Here is an 18,887-nt window from a genome sequence, read left to right as displayed (position 1 = left end):
TATTCCCGGATTGATTACTTTATGCTGGATAACGATTTAATTTCTAGAGTTCAGTCTTGTGCATATCAAAGTAGTATTATATCGGACCATGTTCCTCTTACTCTTGATTTGACCTTTCTGAATTTGCCTTCCCCTAGGAGGAACTGGCGTTTCAATACTTCACTCTTGGCAGATGATAATTTTGTTTCCTTTGTTGCTGACCAAATTCCTTTTTTTCTAAGCGTTAATAAATCAGTAGACATTTCAGATTCAACAGTGTGGGAGGCCCTTAAGGCATATATTAGAGGCCAAATTATTTCATATGTTGCTAATAAAAGGAAGCTCTCTAAAGAAAAACAAATCTTACTCGCTAATGATATTTCAAAGTTAGATGAACAATATGCTAGGTCTCCCACGCCAGATCTGTATAATAAACGTCTTAAACTTAAATCAGAGCTTGACTTGCTTTCAACCAATGAGATAGAGGGCCTTTTGAGAAGAACTAGGAGTGTTTTTTATGAAAGTGGGGAGAAATCCGGGAAAGTTTTAGTTAATAAGCTGCGAGGGCTACGTGCAAAACAAATTATAAATGGTCTTCGTCTAGATAATGGGGAGGTCACAACTGATCCAAATACTATTAATGACAAGTTTAGATATTTTTATTCTACTTTGTATACATCTGACTCCTCTTCGCAGGGGGATATCGAAGATTTTCTCGACCGACTAAATGTCCCCACGTTATCCTTGGATGTTCGTAACCTTTTAGAAGTACCGATTACTCAGGAGGAAATGGCGGCTGCTATCTCATCTCTACAATCTGGCAAAACCCCGGGACCTGACGGCTTTCCGTCAGAATTCTATAAAAAATTCTCAGTTCAACTTGTTCCTTTTTTGACATCTGTTTTTTCTGAGTCTCTTAAGACTGGGACTCTTCCCCCAACGTTAAATCAAGCCTGTATCTCTTTATTACTCAAAAAGGATAAAGACCCCTTAGACTGTGCGTCTTATAGGCCAATTTCTTTGCTCAACTGCGACGTTAAAATTTAAGCGAACGTGCTTGCCTCTAGACTTGAAGATGTCCTCCCCACTATCGTCTTTCCTGATCAAACAGGGTTCATAAAGAATCGTCAATCATTTTTTAATATCCGCCGCTTACTCAATGTGGTATACTCTCTGAACCAGGCCATCCCAGAATGTGTTGTTTCTTTAGATGCAGAGAAGGCGTTTGACAGGGTTGAGTGGGAGTACCTTTTTTTAGTTTTGGAAAAATTTGGATTTGGCCCGATCCTTCTCTCTTGGATTAAATTACTCTATAGTACCCCTTCTGCAGTAGTCCTAAGCAATGGTCTGCACTCTAGGCCATTTAACTTGCACCGCGGCACTCGACAGGGCTGTCCGCTAAGCCCACTACTATTTGCCCTAGCTATTGAGCCTTTAGCAATCGCCCTACGCCAGAGTCAGCAGATCACTGGAATTACCCGTGGTGAGACCGTCCATAAGGTAACTCTATATGCAGACGATCTACTGCTTTTTATGTCAAATCCACAAACTTCTTTACCCGCAGCTCTATCCTTGATTGAGAATTTTGGTCGGTTTTCTGGTTATAGGCTTAATCTGCACAAGAGTGAATTTTTCCCAATTAACGAGGTAGTTACACAACTACAGTATTCAAACATACCACTGAAACTAGCAAAAAATAAGTTCACTTATCTTGGGGTCTGTATCACTCGCCATCATAAGCATCTTCTTAAACATAATTTTGGCATGCTTCTTGAACGGATTAAGAAAGATCTCTCTAAATGGTCCCCTATAAAGATTTCTCTCATTGGGCGCATTAATTCTATTAAAATGGTGGTGCTTCCTAAATTTCTTTATCTCTTTCAGTGTTTACCTTTATTTATTCCCCTGTCTTTTTTTAAGTCTTTGGACTCTGTTATCTCTACTTTTATTTGGAATGGTAAGCACACTCGCTTACGCAAAGCATACCTTCAGAGGCCTAGATGCAATGGTGGTATGTCCTTACCCAATTTTAAGTTTTACTACTGGGCAGCTAACATACGAAATACACTTTATTGGTGGCATTATCACCTTTTGCCCAATAGACCGTCCTGGGTGGACATGGAAATAAATGCTTGCATCTAAACTACAGTCTACCTCTTATATTCCGGTCGATTGCCCAGTGGTGAAACACTCGTTGAGGATTTGGATCCAATTCAGGAAGTCATTTGGTTTTAGGGACCCCTCTCTTCTTAGCCCTGTGTTCCGTAATCATTTTTTTTCGCCCTCAATGCAGGATGGTTCATTCAATAGTTTTTCTCAAAAGGGGATAAAATGTTTCAAAGACTTATTTTTGGATAATGTATTTGCTTCCTTTGAACAATTGGTATCACGTTTTGGTCTTACCAAGTCAGATTTCTTTAGAGTCTTGCAAGTAAGACATTACGTTAAGTCACTTATACCAGACTTCCCAGCGATGCCCTCCGAAAATCCTTTGGATAGGTTCCTTTAATGTAATACATTGGCCGAGGGCTCAATTGCTACTATTTACAATTTAATTATCAATCTGGCATCTTCATCCCTGGATAACATTAAGAGAGCTTGGGAGGAAGACCTTGACAGACCACTCTCCGAAGACACCTGGAACTGTGTCCTTAAACAGGTCCACTCATCGTCAATGTGTGCTCGGCATTCACTTATACAGTTTAAAGTTGTACACAGAGCTCATATATCCAAAGTTAAACTAGCTCGAATGTTTCCTGGTACTAGCCCTATGTGCAATAGATGTCAATGTACCGAGGGAACGTTAACTCACATGTTCTGGACATGCCCCAAATTAGAGCGTTACTGGCGTTCGATATTTCACACCCTTTCTGTGGTTCTTCAGCATAGATTAGAGCCAGAACCTCTGGTGGCATTATTTGGAGTTGCCCCAGAGGACGTATGGTTGTCAGCATCAATGTGTAAAGTCCTTGCTTTCTCTTCCCTACTTGCACGTAGAGCAATATTATTAAAGTGGAAAGATCCCTTGCCACCCACTCATACTCAATGGATTAGAGATATGATGTCCTGTCTCTGCCTCGAAAAAATTAGATATTCCCTGAGAGGATCAGAAAAACAATTTTTTAGATGTGGCGATCTTTTCTTGACTATGTCGATACGTCTATTTGAATAATGCCACTACTATTGTTTTTTTGTTTTTTCGTTTTTTATTTTTTTTTATTTTTTTAATTTTTTTATGTATTTGGTTGGAGGTTTATATTTGTTAGCATGTTTGTAAATATTGTATGTATGCTCGGTTCTTACAATTCCATTTTGAAGTAATGGATAGTATGGGCATCATTCTTAAATTGGATGGTGAGGGGTGGGGGATTGTGAATGTGATTTATATTGTAAAAATCAATAAAAACAAACTTTGAACTAAAAGCAAAATCTAATAATGGGCTCGTCCAGGATTTGAACCCAGGACCTCTCGCACCCCAAGCGAGAATCATACCCCTAGACCAACGAGCCGAAACATACGTCCTCCATGCTGCTGCCGGGCCGCAAACATTTCAGTTTGCATGGCTTAAAGCGCAATTTTTTAATTAAATCTACAATTAAAAGGTAGCCAGTGCAAAGTTGCCAGCACAGAGGAAATGCGGCCTCTTTTTTGTGGTCATTGCTAAGGATCGCGCCTCATCTTTGTCTTTGAGAACGATGGACACCTTCTCTCCAAATGGTACGGCGCTAGCTTAGCATGCGAGAGGTAGTGGGATCGATGCCTGCATTCTCCAGTGCTGTCCATCCTTTTTACGCCCCCCTTCAAGGGGCACTCCCTAGATGAGCTCTTGCGGCTCAGTGCGGCTCCTTGCAATAGCAAGGAGCAAATGAAGCCTTTGCTTTTTAAGCCCATGTTTTCCCAATTCTGACTCGGTTTGAGAGTGCCAATTTCACTGCCACGTCAGCAGTTGCGCATCACCTCTGTTTTTTCCCTCCCATCCGCAAAGAACCTAAAAAGGTTCCACCGAGATTTGAACTCGGATCGCTGGATTCAAAGCCCAGAGTGCTAACCATTACACCATGGAACCAACAGACCCTGCTAGCTGGCTGTCTGAGAGGGTGAGCGATGAGGCTAGGTGGACTCAGGTAGACTAAAAGAGGCAGACGTGCTTCCTCTGCCGAAACGTGGGATTGAACCAGGGACCTTTAGATCTTCAGTCTAACGCTCTCCCAACTGAGCTATTTCGCCAAGTTATTTGTTCGGTTTAGCCAGCAGCCATGTCTGGGAGACCGCCCGTCATTTTCGAGAAGAGCAGAGCGAAGCTCCCAGAGAGAAAATGAGTGGCCCGTACGGGGATCGAACCCGTGACCTTGGCGTTATTAGCACCACGCTCTAACCAACTGAGCTAACCGGCCTCTCTCTGGCACATTTTATCCCCAATTTCTCAGAAATATCCTGGTTGCCCTAATCAGGCTGAAGAGATTAAAAGCAAAGCCTAATAATGGGCTCGTCCGGGATTTGAACCCGGGACCTCTCTCACCCTAAGCGAGAATCATACCCCTAGACCAACGAGACTAAACGTACTTCCTGCCTGCTGCTGCCGGGCCGCAAACATTTCAGCTTGCATGGCTTAAAGCGCAATTTTTTGATTAAATCTACAATTAAAAGGTAGCCAGTGCAAAGTTGCCAGCACAGAGGAAATGCGGCCTCTTTTTTTGTGGTCATTGGAAATCACGCTGTAGCACCTGCACACGTGCTAGGGATCGCGCCTCGTCTTTGTCTTTGAGAGCGATGGACACCTACTTGCCTTCATGGAGGGGAATTAGCTCAAATGGTAGAGCGCTCGCTTAGCATGCGAGAGGTAGCGTAATCGATGCCTGCATTCTCCAGTGCTGTCCATCCTTTTTACGCCCCCTTCAAGGGGCACTACCTAGATGAGCTCTTGTGGCTCAGTTCTGCCGAAAAAGTTTTTTCGAACGAGGTACTGCACACATTCCTGGCAAAAGCAGGTCCCACCGAGATTTGAACTCGGATCGCTGGATTCAGAGCCCAGAGTGCTCACCATTACACCATGGAACCTTGGCGTGTGTCAACTTTTCCCATGAGCACCAGAGATTTAAGTCATTGAGTCCAGAAGCACGATAGCAAGGAGCAAATGAAGCCTTTGCTTTTAAGCCCATGTTTCCCGAATTCCGACTCGGTTTGAGAGTGGCAATTTCACTGCCACGTCAGCAGTTGCGCATCACCTCTGTTTTTTCCCTTCCTTCCGCAAAGAACCTAAAAAGGTTCCACCGAGATTTGAACTCAGATCACTGTATTCAAAGCCCAGAGTGATAACCATTACACCATGGAACCAACACACCCTGCTTGCTGGCTGTCTGAGAGGCATATAGCGATGAGGCTAGGTGGAATCATTTAGAGTAAAAGAGGCACACGTGGTTCCTCTGCCGAAACCCGGGATTGAACCAGGGACCTTTAGATCTTCAGTCTAACGCTCTCCCAACTGAGCTATTTCGGCCAGGTACTTGTGTGGTTTAGCCAGCCGAGATGTCTGGGAGACCGCCCGTCATTTTCGAGAAGAGCAGAGCGAAGGTCCCAGAGAGAAAATGAGTGGCCCGTACGGGATCAAACCCGCAACCTTGGCGTTATTAGCACCACGCTCTAACCAACTGAGCTAACCAGCCTCTCTCTGTCACATTGTATCCCCAATTTCTCAGAAATATCCTGGTTGCCCTAATCAGGCTGAAGAGATTAAAAGCAAAGCCTAATAATGGGCTCGTCCGGGATTTGAACCCGGACCTCTCGCACCCTAAGCGAGAATCATACCCCTAGACCAACGAACCGAAACATACAGCCTCCCTGCTGCTGTCGGGCGGCAAACATTTCCGCTTGCTACATTCCTGTACGTTATGGAAGAGTTTTAGTTACATGTGAAACAAGTCACACTCCGCAGGCTGGGCTCGAACCCCTGTTCTGCGCGACTAGTGTGTGATCAACTGCGCATTCGCCTTCACATGGTTATCAATGTGACATATCATTATATTGATTGATATTAATTGTGTATATTACTTTAAAAAAAGCATATTACATGTTTATGGTTTAATAAAACTAATACAAATGTTTATTCAAATATGTGTTTTTTGTTTGTGGGATTGATTGATGTGATTTATCTGATTTATTTTAGGACACTTCAAATGTTTTATACACACAAATGCACACAAATATCGAAATGTAATTTTTTTAATTAAAATGAATACACACAAATATTGAAATAAGTACACACACACATAAATATATGGACATACACACAATATATGTGTTGTATACAATATATACTCTATGAAAGAGTGGGTGGGCCCATGTACAGTTTGCACATTCCAGTCCCAAGGCAATTAAAAGCAGCACAATGAATAAGAGTGTGAACAGTATTTATTTACTAAAACTACAAGACATTAATGAACAACAATAAACAACTAACAATGTAGAAATAGGATAGAACATTATGTAATATAAATTAAACAAACAAGACATTACAGAAAGATTGAGAGAAAAAAAAGAACATAACTGTATTTACACATAGATATTTATTTACAGGTATTTACAAACAATCTTTTTTCTGCGTTGGAAGATTTTTATCATGGAGGTGGCTGTCCAGGTTTTTTTCTGCTGGCGCTGTTCTACCAGCCACTCCTCTAAAGATTTGCCACCAGAGACACCCGGGCAAAACGTGGCACTGCCGAAGCGGCTGTGGCCGAACTCCTTGGTTTTGGGCTTGCCACACTTAGAGCATTTGTTATATGCCACTTCAGGGACATATTTCCTTTTGTGGGCTCCACTGGCCTCCTCTTCTGCCCTGCGTCGTCTGTTCCTCTGAGTGAAGCGGGACACAGACACCGGGGCAGTGGGAGCAGGAGCCTCTCGCACGTCAGGAAACACTGGAGTTGGAGCCAGGAGAGGAGCAGCTGAAGCGCCACCTGCACCAGCTGCCAGCAGCGTGGGCGCAGTGTTCAATAAAATGAACCGGGGCAGTGGCACAGGAACTGGGGGAGGAGTAGGAGCTGCTGGGGTAATTGGCCTCACAATTGCAGCACTGGCAGGTCGTCTGCCCGGCCGTAGCTTAGGAGCCTGTCCCGCTCTGTTAGGAGGAAGGACAAACCCGTGCCGGGCCCCTGTTGTGGAGGGAGCCTCATCCAGCTCTTCCCGCGGAGCAGGAAGCTGTGAGCTGGCCACAGCGATGCGGTCTTCTGCAGCAAGGCCCTGGGTAAGGACAGTACCTTCCTGGGTGTTCTCCCTTCGATTAAACCTGCAATCAAAAAATGTATTCATAATAAATAACTGCTATCCCTTTCTTTCAAATGTCAATGTAAAACCATGCTTACCACTGAGTGAGGGTCCTCTGATTCAGCATAAACAGCTGAAGTGACGTGGCCTCCATCAGAATTTGGCAGTTCAGCACCAGATCTCGGATGTGGTGGTAATCCGTGAGCACCTTAGTCCAACGAGGAAGACGGACTCCATCCTTCTTAGTTGGGGACTTGTGAAGTGCACACAGTTTGATACACATGGCCTCAACTAAGCGACTGGTGCTGGGCCACTGAGCTGGCCCCCCAGGATGACCAATCAGGCACCTCTTCACACTGTCCACACCCGGTGTCACTCCTGTGTTTTTCGGAGCCTTGAAGCGTCCGTGGGTCAGTTTGGGCTGGTGTCTGGGCTGATAGTGGATCTTCCTCTTGTCCCCATTAGGAAGAGCAGTCCACAGACGGATGACCTCTGTGACCTGCTGCTCGTCCAGGTAGAGTGCCTGACGGAGGGACACCAGGAACTTAGCCAGATCCTGCACCTTATCCCAGCCTGCAACGCAATCGGGTCCAAGAACAGGAGCCTGCAGGAAAGTATTACAATAACAATACACAGCATGTTAAATGTCTGAGTGTAAAAGCAAATAGAAACTAATAATGAGAAGCTTACTTACAGGAGCCTGGTCTGCAACACTGGACCCAGTTGATGTTGCAGGAGCAGAGGCAGCACTTGGCTGGACAGAAGGCTGTGGAGGAGACTGCAGACGAGGCTGAGCAGGGCGCAGAGGAGGAGACTGCAGAGGAGGCTGGGCAGGGCGCAGAGGAGGAGACTGCAGAGGAGGCTGGGCAGGGCGCTGCAGTCCTGTGGGTGGCTGTAGTGAGGATGGTCCTGGTGCAGAGGGACAGGGGTTGAAGACCTGGGGGCCGCTGCTGCTGTGGACTGGGACAGGCTCAATGGGGTCATAGGGGACTGGCACTGTGATGTCCTCAGGTTCCTCCTCAACAAAGCCTTCGTCCTGCACCACCTCATCAGTCATCTGCTCCACCAGCCGATCCTCCTCTTCTGGGTTATCCATAACAGTCAGGGATTTCCCAGACTGACTCTACAGATACTCCATACCCAGCATCTCCCCTGCAAAAGAACACACATACAAAGCACATTCACATTATTATAGCTGTAGTGGCTATTTGTCCATAACAAACTGAAACAAAAAAAACAATCAAACTTTTCAAAGTTTGATCGTTTGTAGGCTTGACGCAGTTTAACAGATGAAAAAATTAAAATACTAAACAAGAAGATAATAAGCATAAATGCAAAATAAAGCAAATTCACTTTAGCAAAAGAAAGCAAAGAAATAAGGCTATAAAGGGTCAAATTAAGCCTAAATTAAACAAAGTACAAATAACTCCAACAATAGTTGAATTATATGAAATACAATATAAAAAATGTACACTCAAACACCTGTATAATTTATAATCGTTTGTTTGAGATAACATGAATAATTCTCACCTCTTTAAGCCCCTGGAGGCTGGTAGCGATCATCCAGGGACATCTTCAGCACTTTGCGGCTGAGCCGGTACATTGCCTCCCTCTCAACGCTACTGTAGGTCCTCAGGTCAGTCTTTCCCCTCACTGCTTCATCCATCCGGTCCTGGTTCCAGCGCATCAGGCCTTCCAGGAGATAGGCCTGGAAATGCGCATCACTGGCACTGGTCCCTACAGGTCAAATAAAGTCAAATATTAGTTATCTATGTATTCAGTATGGCAGAATAGGTTATAAAAGTTTAAAGTTTTTGCAGGTTATAAAAGTTATAACCTAACTGGGATGAAGCGATTTAAATGGAGGTGGAAAGACTCCAAGGAGGTGGAGCCACGAGCACAGCGATAGCAGCTGAGCTCCACACCACCCTTCTTCAATGTGTCTGTCTTCTGGTACAGAGGGAAGCCCCTTTGGGTCCTGAATACAGGCGATGTGCCTCTGCTGGTCTATCCAGACCTGTTGGATTCGCTCGTGGTCCAGCAGTGGTACACCCAGAGTGTCCCTCCCCTTCTCATTGTCCATCTCATCAATGAGCGCCTTGATCCTCAAGGTGGTCTCCTCCACTCCTCTGGTCCGCTTGCGACAGTGCAGTGCCAACTCCTTCCTGGTGATCAGCTTATCCAGAGCCTTCTCTGAGACTGGACCAACTCCTCTGGACTGTAACTCCCCCTGTTTGGCCAACCGTAGAGCAGCGACATCATCTGGATCCAGCTCAAAGATGCTCCTGGAAAGCAGAGCCATGAAGGTGCCGTAGAGCTGATGAGCCTCCGTGATGACACCTGCTGCAAAGCGCCGCATGAAGTGCCAAATGTCTAGGCGCACTTGGAGCTCATCCCACTCTATGAACATGGCTCTGACCTGCGACTGTCTGTGCGCGTGTGGGCTGCAGCAGTCTCTGTCCACATACATGACGGCGGGTGGTGCCACTCCCGCCTCCCTGTACCTCTTCATGAGACCCACCGCCATGGGCCACAATCCATGCCCCTCTGCCGCTGTGAGGACTGACACCAACACCTGGCTGTGCTCATTGCCTACATTAGTGCACCAACCAGCAGTGTTGGCAGCAGCGACTTTGGAAAATGAGGTGAGCTTGGAAGCCCTGGTAGACACCGGCTCAGACCTCACTTTAATGTCAGCTCAGCCCTTTGAAAGACTCGGCACTAAAGCTAAGAGCAAAGATCGAACTCTTATACCCCAAACGTGACAGCTGAACGTGCAGTCGTACAGCCAGAACAACATCCGGCTCGAACAGGTAGTTCCCAGGAACTCCAGCAGCCATCCATGGGTACACAGCCTCAGCACCAAGTCAAGATTCAAGTTCACTACCCTGCACCTTCCAGCTCGCCAGAGACCAAGAAATGCTGCTCAACGATGCGTGAACTGATACAGAAGGCCTCTAACACATAAGGCCTCCTCAGAAAGGGTCCCCTAAGATCCCATTGTTTCCGAACTGCAAAACCAGAAGGCACACAGAATGAACATAATGCAAGACTCTGTAAAAGGGTCCCTGGTCAGCATAAAACATAAAACTTTTAAAGTAGATGAAAATGTGTGCTCGAAGAGAAGCAAGACTCTGCATTAGACAATTTAGAATTTAACTGATTTAAAGAAAATCTTGAATGGACGTGTATGCCTCACCTGCCAACACACTATGCACAACTTTTTCGAAACAAACATTTGCTACATGCTGGTTGAAATGACACTGCTAAACATTAGTTTCCATGACAATAAAGGGTTACAGGAAACCCTAGCTCCAAATAAGGCATACGTCACCTTGACGCCATAGTGTAGGAAAACCACCTGAGTTGAAACTACTGTTAACCTACAGGTTTAATTTGATCATTGCAATCCAAACGGAACACAACATGCGATAAGCATTTTGATCACTGGTTGCTGGCTTGTCTAAATGCAGATAAAACAATAGCTGGAATTGACATTTCTACTGTAAGTGAAAGAGTCTTAGATTTCCAACTAATATAAGTAAGTTCAGCAGTAAAGCGTAAGTCTGTTTGACAAAAAAAAAAATCTCATCTCAGCAGCTTGTAAACTGTACCGATATCTATCCTGCTTTGGTTAAAGAAATCCAAATTGCAGTATTGCTAAACCTGTTTCTGACAAAGGAAGCTCAGGACAGTGTTATATATACGTAGACCTGGGTGATGCTCCCCTTTCTACAATGTAAAGGCCTTACAAATTATTGTTAGATTGATGTAATTCACCTAAAAATTTTAGCTGCATCTACAAGCAGAGAGCTACCTAGCGATCAAAACTGTTCACTCGCTGAAGAGCCAGCATTTGTGCATGAGAGGGACGTAACTATAGATGCTTAGACAACCTTTGACTTACAGCAAATCTATTTCCTTACTCTGTAAACAAATAGAATAAGTTGTGTTAAGTAAAGAGAAGAGTTACATGAGTAAAACTAGCAAATGCCAAAACACAGTCGCATTTTACTTAATGTAACGTCAAGTTCTCAAAAGACTTTAAAGTATAGGCGCCCCCTTATAACCCTTTTAACCCGTTAAAAGGTGCAGACATTCTTCAGGTACTGTCGAATTGTTCTGACATGCTCTAGTTCCCATGACAATGACTTGTCACAGGAAGTGCTAACTCGTGATGTCACGTTGTAAACAAACCAGCCTAGGTGGCTAAGCTAACCTAACCTAGCGTCCATCCAGCTTAGGCTAAGCTAACCTAACCTAGCATCCATCCATCCAGCTTAGGCTAAGCTAACCTAACCTAGCATCCATCTAGCTTAGGCTAGGCTAACCTAACCTAACATCCATCCCGCTTAGGCTAAGCTAAATAATAACTTCTACAGTTAGCAGTTAGCATCATTTACTTTAAGCCTTAATTACAGCTGCTGTTTATACAGCCCAAAGTATTCTAGAATACTTTCTTTAACCCCAGTTAGGGTTTGTAATTCTTCACTTTCCGTACTTTCAATTCTGCTCAGCTAAAGTTCACCTTCACTAGTTTAGGCATAGGCCTTGCTGAGCACTGTAGGCTAAATCGCCAATTAAACTTAAGCTTAAGTACATGTAAAATGTGTAGCTAGAGAAGAATCTGTATAGTAATGAGAATTTTCATCAGCATGTTGACTAAACATTTGAAGGGACACACAAAGTGGTCGTGAACACGCAACCGCTGTAACCCACCATCGAGTGTTGGTCCAAGCGAATTCAAAGTTTAGTCACTAGTGCTACTGACTATTCTCACATTCAGATCATTCCCGCTGTTTTGACCACTCACCCACGTTTTATTTTTATTTTTACTTTAATAATAATAGCATTCACCTATTACCTTGTCTTTTCGGTCATCTATATGATTCAATTCCATTTCCTCTCTTGTTGGAATGTGGTTCCATTTCCCATAGGGCCCAGAAAGGAAACAGAGACACCTTTATTTGTGATTTTGTTTATTTTCAACAAGTGCACTAATTTTTATGACCCTGCAACACAAGTAATTTCAACGATTACTAGGGCATAACTATAGTCCTGAGGATTGATAATAAGCCTAATTTGAATAGGAAAGCTGTCCTTTTTCCCCCTATCATTCACTTCGTCAAGCCGTAGTGAACCACTAGTTAAGTCCTGAGAAATAATTTAGTCATAAGAACCATCTTAAGTCAGTTATTTCATCTCGGCTATGCCCTTTCCGGGAAATACTCTCGGAACCACATAAGTCTTAGCCTCCTAACATCCACAGCTAAGATGATAAGGATACAAGACACACTTCACTAGCTAGATACACGTGAAACGCATAGCTTTATGCTACATTCCTAGCGAACCCATTAAACCTTGGTTCTGAACTTTTAGGGTCATGCATTAGTCTCACCCCAAGTGCGACAAAATGTCACAGAGCCTCTGCTTAACCTGACCTTAACGTTCCAGCTTACCAAAGACTATGACAAACAATGGACACTATGAGAAACCACCTCTCATACCCCTCCAACCACCCACGAACGCCGTCTGCACCCACCGACAACCAATGCCCCAGACAACCGACGTCTACCGGCACATGCTGCGTGCACAAGACAACATTCAGCGTTCTGCACCTGATGCCATCACTGCGCCACGGCTTGTGGTGCCACAGTGCAAAAGGGGGGTCATGCCAATGTACGCCCATGACGCACCATGTGCTGCACACCGCAGCACCAGAGACACTTGCAAGACACCGAACCAAGTGGCATACCGGCGTCCTCAAAAGCGGAAAGACTGTCCTAGCCAACCAAGGACGACACTCGCTGAAATTTTTCCTCTCTTTCTCTCTCCCATTCACTTTTACCAGGATGCTGCTGTGCCTCCAGCCAACCAGAGAGCAGCCGCAATCGGACATCTCACCAGGTCCGGCATCAGGCATCGTCCTAAGGGAACAACCAGGACTCCTTTTCTGCCGGACCCGCACTCAGAAAGTGTATGTGCCACCTGATCCTCGCAACGCCTACAGAACACAATACAGCTGGGTAGGGGCCGATGGACAGATTACGCCCTCACTCACGCTGAGGCCGATGTCGAGCACATGCTCAACGAACTTGAGAAAATGACTGTCACGCCAGTGGAGCCAGGTGGCCACAACCGCCGCCGCACTGCCGTCTGAACTCTGTTTAACACTTGTATGTCCAGCATGAATGCAGTAAACCTAGCCAATGTGAGTCGGCATGCAGCCGAAATTCAGACTGAGATTCCACAGATAACAGAGCAACTCCCAACACAGAGTGCATCCCTGCAGACCATCGACAAGACATTAAAGGGAACTGTGGTAATTCTCAACACTCACAGCGTCCTGCTGAACCAGACCGTGAACTCTATGAAACAGCTGTTTACGATTTTCCAGAATGACTTTGCTCAAACTCAGCTGGTCACAGCCCTGATGGCAGACATGCTGCGGGAGGTGAGCTCTTCCATTGACAGCCTAGCCATGGGAAGGATTCCACCGTACCTGATACCCTTAAGCCTTGTCCAAACGGTGCTGGCTTCCGCCGTCACCACGCCAACTGACCCTCTACAAATACACCTCACCTGTTGTCCAAGCCTGGACCGCAGCCGACACCGCGCTGTGTATCTCTATGGTAGTCAGCCACATCCTGTCACTAGGCCTGGCCTTCATCCTGTATAGGAGGCTCAACGAGATGCGAACATCGACAGCCAAGCTCACGAAAGCCGTGTCTGGAGGTTTCCGACGGAACCCCCTGGAAAGAGGGGATCACACCAGACACCGCTTTGAATCTCATCGAGCTGAGCCCTCAGCCTCAATAACCACCTGCTACAAAACCCTCATGATTCACCTGCCATCCGCCATTGTGAAGATTGTCGTCCGATGATGTCTCCACAGAGACGTCATCCGACGAAAAGGGGGACTGTAGGGTATGAGCGCAGAATCATGGAGTCAGCATTCCTTAACACAATAAACACACGTTAACAGGGGTTTCTAAAGCCCCAACCTATGACTCTTCCAATTCTAAATCTTCCGTTAGCGCCAGCCAGTCTGGAGGGTAGATTAGTTTGTGACACCTTTACAGCGTAATGAGTCCCCACAGAGATCCTCGCGCGATCCTGATTTGTTCGCGAGCCAACATCCAAGAAGACCGTTATCTCCAAACCCCCCCCCCCCCCCAGCGAGGAAGGAATGCCAGATGCGCAAATGGACAACACACACTCACACACACACACACACACACACACATATATGCATCTATAACATTAAAACCCAGAAATGAGTGATTATGAAATGTAAACATGATGTATTCCTGTATGTTTGAAGTTTATACTGTATCCTGTCTATCTAGGACTGTTAGTTATGTAGTTGAACCTTGCGGACTTCTATAAAGGTCTAAGAGTTTATATATATCCTTGTATGCGTAACAAACACGGAGTGATTGGTATTAAACGAAATCGCTCAACTTGCTCGAGCCAAATATATGTAAGAAGTTAATGAAAAATATAGTTTACTATGTTTTCCATCTTTGGAGTGAAAAGAGACCAAAACTAACATCACTGGTGTTCTTAGATAACGGCGTTTACGACCCAAAGGAATGTTCACAGAACTGCCACCCTCTCTGAATTCTAACCAAGGAGGAGAAATGAATCCTGTATTCATATATATACAGTATATGCTATTATATATCCACTTGAGAATTGTATGAACAATGTATCTAAGTCCCCTATTTCATGAGTTGCCTTTTTGTGGTTTGGTCTATGTTTCTCGACAACTCTAATGCGATAATGTTTTAAACTCGGCCAACTAATGTTTAACCAAATCCATTTGTGGCAAGTTGGGTCTTGATAAACTCCAATCTTCATTCCCCATTTGTTAATTGACATTACATTTTGCTAAACTTGTGACGCATTAGTATTATAAGAATTGTGAAGATTCTGCTCTTAAACACCCTAATTTCGTCGGTTTCAAATGTCTCTCTCTTAGACAAAGAGCAATAAAAACCAAAGTCCCGCCTGTGAAATTCCAACCCTCTAATTGGCCAAGTCAACAGGAAGAGGCCGGATTTCTCCAAGGTGATAAATGACGCTTCACCCCTCCGCTCGTCTCTCTGTTACTTTTGACTGTAAAAATGTAAGGTCTCGCCTCCGGGCGAGCTCTTCGCCTTTCTTTTATTTGTTTCTAGTTTAGTTTGTGTTTTTCAGTCTTAGATAAGTCTCCGTGTTTAATTCCAATCGACGAGTGAAAAGAACACCGCGTGACATATCTCTTCAGCAAATCCATCTACAAGGGACCTTTAAACGAGCGCGTGCTCGTTTTGAAGGAGAAACACGCGCACGTGACCACGTGGCGAGAGACGCACACACGCTACTTCACCAGCCATGCGAAGATGTGACGTTAACTCCGCGTGATTTCCCCGTAGAGATCTTTATTTCTTTCCTTTGTTAGTCAAAGTTTTGTTTTCCGTAGTCGACTCTGTTCACTTCCACAAAGTGAAACAAACTTAGCCGAACTATTTTCCTTTGGTAATGTTACCCCAAAGACTTGGAAACTCCGTTCAACGCGCGCCAAGCAGCACCCAGTGACGCTTCCTAAAGGACTCCGCTCACGCACGCGCTGGAATGCCGCGACACAGAGAGACCCAGAAACTTAAGTATATCTCTTTATAGAGCTTCTAAGAAGTATTAAGATGATGTTTTCGTGTTGTCACAGGCAGGGGACTGTCAGGGGAATGTTGCCAATGCTCTCTCTCTCGCTCTCTCTCTCTCTCTCTCTCTCTCTCTCTCTCTGTCCCTTCCCCTCTCACACGTGTTTCCATTGTCCACACTCTATGCATTTCTCGTCCATCGATGCCTTATCGTGTTTTGTTGTTTATTATGTTTGTAAATAAATATATCCCATGTAACCGTAGTAAATACATAAGTAGTTCTGCCTTATTAAATTCATTATATTCATCTGATTGATGTACTGCCTTTTTGCTCATTTAAGTCCCTTAAGTGCCAAAAGATCTTATAGCAACAAGCTTACAAATTAAAGATACTTTAAAGAGTATGTGTTTATAGGGCAGGAAACCCAATTCTTGTGGCCACAGAATTGCTTTTCCTGAAATCCTATAAAGTAAGATGATATTGTGGATTCCCACAGATATTAGTCTGACAATTGAGCCAATTAATTTAGCCTGTTTTGTAAGACGTGGTCCGTGCAGGTAATTGCAATCAACTTGTGGTTAAGTGCAAGGATACACAAGCATGCATGCAGGTAAAATTACATATCATCCCTTATCGGGAGTTTTATTAACATGTAAGACTGATCTAATCCAAACATGTATGAATAATTATTAATTACCAATTATTAATTATGATATGCAAATTCCCCACGGATTAGATCCGCCCCAGAGTCTTTACAGTTATGACACCTTGACATAAACCATAACATCATAACCTGTCAGTGTCTTTGTCATGACAACTTGACATTAAATTAAGTTAAACTGGCATGTGGTTGGTTTTGACATTGGCTGTCATGAGGCCATTATAACTGTGTCATGAATATTTTTCGTGACCTCAACTACAGTGGTACAAATTGAATTTGTCATTAAACAGTTATAATGGCCTCATGACAGCCAATGTCAAAACCAACCACCTGACAGTTTAATGTAATGTTAACCAATAAAGCTAAGTGGTTTCTTAAGTTTGATAATTAATCTGCTATGTCATGTTTATGGCAGGTTGTGTTGTCTTAGTAATGTCAAGTTGTCATGACAAAGACTCTGTTGTGAACTTTTTCTTCTCAAGTGTAGAAAAGATAGAGTTGCAGACCAGGAGATTGTTGAGGTATAAGTTCTTTATTTCGTCGCTGTAGTCATCTCAATCAAGTCTAACTAAGGCAGTATACATTTAGTTCATATACCCTTTCAGGGGGAGGAGTTACATAAAGGTGGAAACAAAAGCATGTAAATGAGGCATCTGGGTTAAGGAATGTGCCCTAGACTGAGAGTGTTACCAATCCTAATCCAATCAGCATAACAGTGTGATGTAAATATCCCAATCCAATCAGCCAGACTCTTCACCGATACCTTCACATTATCTTAATGGCCAGGCAGTGCATAAAGACAAAAGGTGATAGTCTCAGTGCTCTGCTTACAATAGAGAGCTGGACAGACAGGAACAGGCAGGTTTGTGACATCATTTACCTTAGATACAAAATTCACACTAATAAACTTTCTCAGTTTCTATGCTATTGTATTGGAAGCTCAATTATACATTTAAATAAAATTTGTAATCCTACATTTCCCCCTTTGAGAGTTCTAAATAACTCTCATAAAATACAAATTTAAAGACTTAAAAGTTCATTCTTGTAACTTGTGATCGTTACAGGCACATAATGCGTGTTCTATGTTTGTTTTTACTGCAATTGCATGCTGACACAGAAACAAACATGCAAATTTAGGGTCCGTGAAGTTTTTTCTGGTTGGAACTGTGATTTTCTCGTGATCAATCAAGTTTCTGAACCATGAAGAATTATCTTCAGTCATCTTGGTGTAATTTGCTGAAAGATCAAGAATGTCTTGTTGGACCAACATGTTTGTGCACAAGTGAGTCCTGGAATGCAGTCATCTTCGGATGTGACATGCACACTTTCTTTCCAGCAAACAAGGCATTTGTGACATGTTCATCAGCTCTAAGAATATGTTGTTTCTGGAGTCCGGACTTTGTGCGATCTTCACTGTGTAGTAGTAGGACAATCTTGATCATGTCGATGGATGACTGAAGGTTTCGTAGTCTCTGCGTTGTGTATTTTTTTTTTTCTTTATCCTTTTGTGATAGTTGTCTCGGAAGTGGGTCAAGTTGTTTCTTGAGGTTTTCTTGTGGCTTCATACGCAGATGACGAGGTCAGTGCGTATGGGTCTCGGGAAGTCATCAGTGGTATCTGCACAGAGTAAGAAAGAAAACAAAAGACAGGAGAGCAGTATTTGTTCAAACACTAGGATTGTGAACTTTTTCTGAGTCTGCTATTGTTGATTTCCTCTTTCCCTATTTCTTAAACCTTTGACACCTAAAGAACAGTGAGGTAAGGATGGACTAGGATAGGGCCTATGAGGGAAGTCTTCACCCCAGGGTTAACCCCCGAAGCCTACTGCATTCGGTTCTTCCCGGGGCTCCTCACTGGTTCTGTGTCCTAACCTATCCCTGTTGGTGCAGGAACAACCTTACAGTGTGACACATGAGTCTAGGTTTTCCTTCCCTGACACAATACTGCAGCTGCTGTAATCAACATCACTTGATGTGGCCCATGTCACTTTGGTTCTAATGGAGGAAACGTCTTTGTACAGATCAATTATTGATTCAGGAGGCATCATTTTCTTCTGTGCTGCACTACCTGAACACACTTGTACAGTTGCATAGAAACAAGCCTGTTTAGCTGCCATATCAGCAAGAGCATTACCTTTAGCTTCTGTAGTATTAGTTGTGAGATGTGCTTTCACTTTGATCACTGCTAATTTCTTTGGAAGTTTCATGGAAAACATTAGATCTTTCACTAATTCAGCATGCTTAATGGGGGATCCAGCAGAAGTTAGAAACTGTCTGGTTTGCCAAATGACACCAAAATCATGAATTACCCCAAAAGCATATCTGGAATCTGTGTAGATAT

General features: G+C 44.0%; 7 non-coding genes across 7 annotated transcripts; all 7 read right to left on the bottom strand.

Annotated features, from left to right (window-relative positions):
* Positions 1 to 3,417: 3,417 nt before the first annotated feature.
* trnap-ggg (transfer RNA proline (anticodon GGG)) lies at positions 3,418 to 3,489 on the bottom strand. The gene has a single exon. It is a non-coding gene; the product is annotated as a tRNA-Pro (tRNA).
* A 485-nt stretch (positions 3,490 to 3,974) lies between these two features.
* On the bottom strand, positions 3,975 to 4,046 carry trnaq-uug (transfer RNA glutamine (anticodon UUG)). Its single transcript has one exon. It is a non-coding gene; the product is annotated as a tRNA-Gln (tRNA).
* A 254-nt stretch (positions 4,047 to 4,300) lies between these two features.
* Positions 4,301 to 4,374, bottom strand: trnai-aau (transfer RNA isoleucine (anticodon AAU)). Its single transcript has one exon. It is a non-coding gene; the product is annotated as a tRNA-Ile (tRNA).
* Positions 4,375 to 4,966: 592 nt separating this feature from the next.
* On the bottom strand, positions 4,967 to 5,038 carry trnaq-cug (transfer RNA glutamine (anticodon CUG)). The gene has a single exon. It is a non-coding gene; the product is annotated as a tRNA-Gln (tRNA).
* Positions 5,039 to 5,404: 366 nt separating this feature from the next.
* trnaf-gaa (transfer RNA phenylalanine (anticodon GAA)) lies at positions 5,405 to 5,477 on the bottom strand. The gene has a single exon. It is a non-coding gene; the product is annotated as a tRNA-Phe (tRNA).
* A 93-nt stretch (positions 5,478 to 5,570) lies between these two features.
* Positions 5,571 to 5,643, bottom strand: trnai-aau (transfer RNA isoleucine (anticodon AAU)). The gene has a single exon. It is a non-coding gene; the product is annotated as a tRNA-Ile (tRNA).
* Positions 5,644 to 5,731: 88 nt separating this feature from the next.
* Positions 5,732 to 5,802, bottom strand: trnap-agg (transfer RNA proline (anticodon AGG)). The gene has a single exon. It is a non-coding gene; the product is annotated as a tRNA-Pro (tRNA).
* Between the last annotated feature and the right edge of the window lie 13,085 nt (positions 5,803 to 18,887).

The sequence above is a fragment of the Siphateles boraxobius genome, unplaced genomic scaffold (assembly GCF_051911475.1).
Source record: "Siphateles boraxobius isolate OS27281-9 unplaced genomic scaffold, OSU_SipBor_1 19, whole genome shotgun sequence".
NCBI lineage: Eukaryota > Metazoa > Chordata > Actinopteri > Cypriniformes > Leuciscidae > Siphateles > Siphateles boraxobius.
This window is presented reverse-complemented; position numbering and strand designations above follow the sequence as displayed.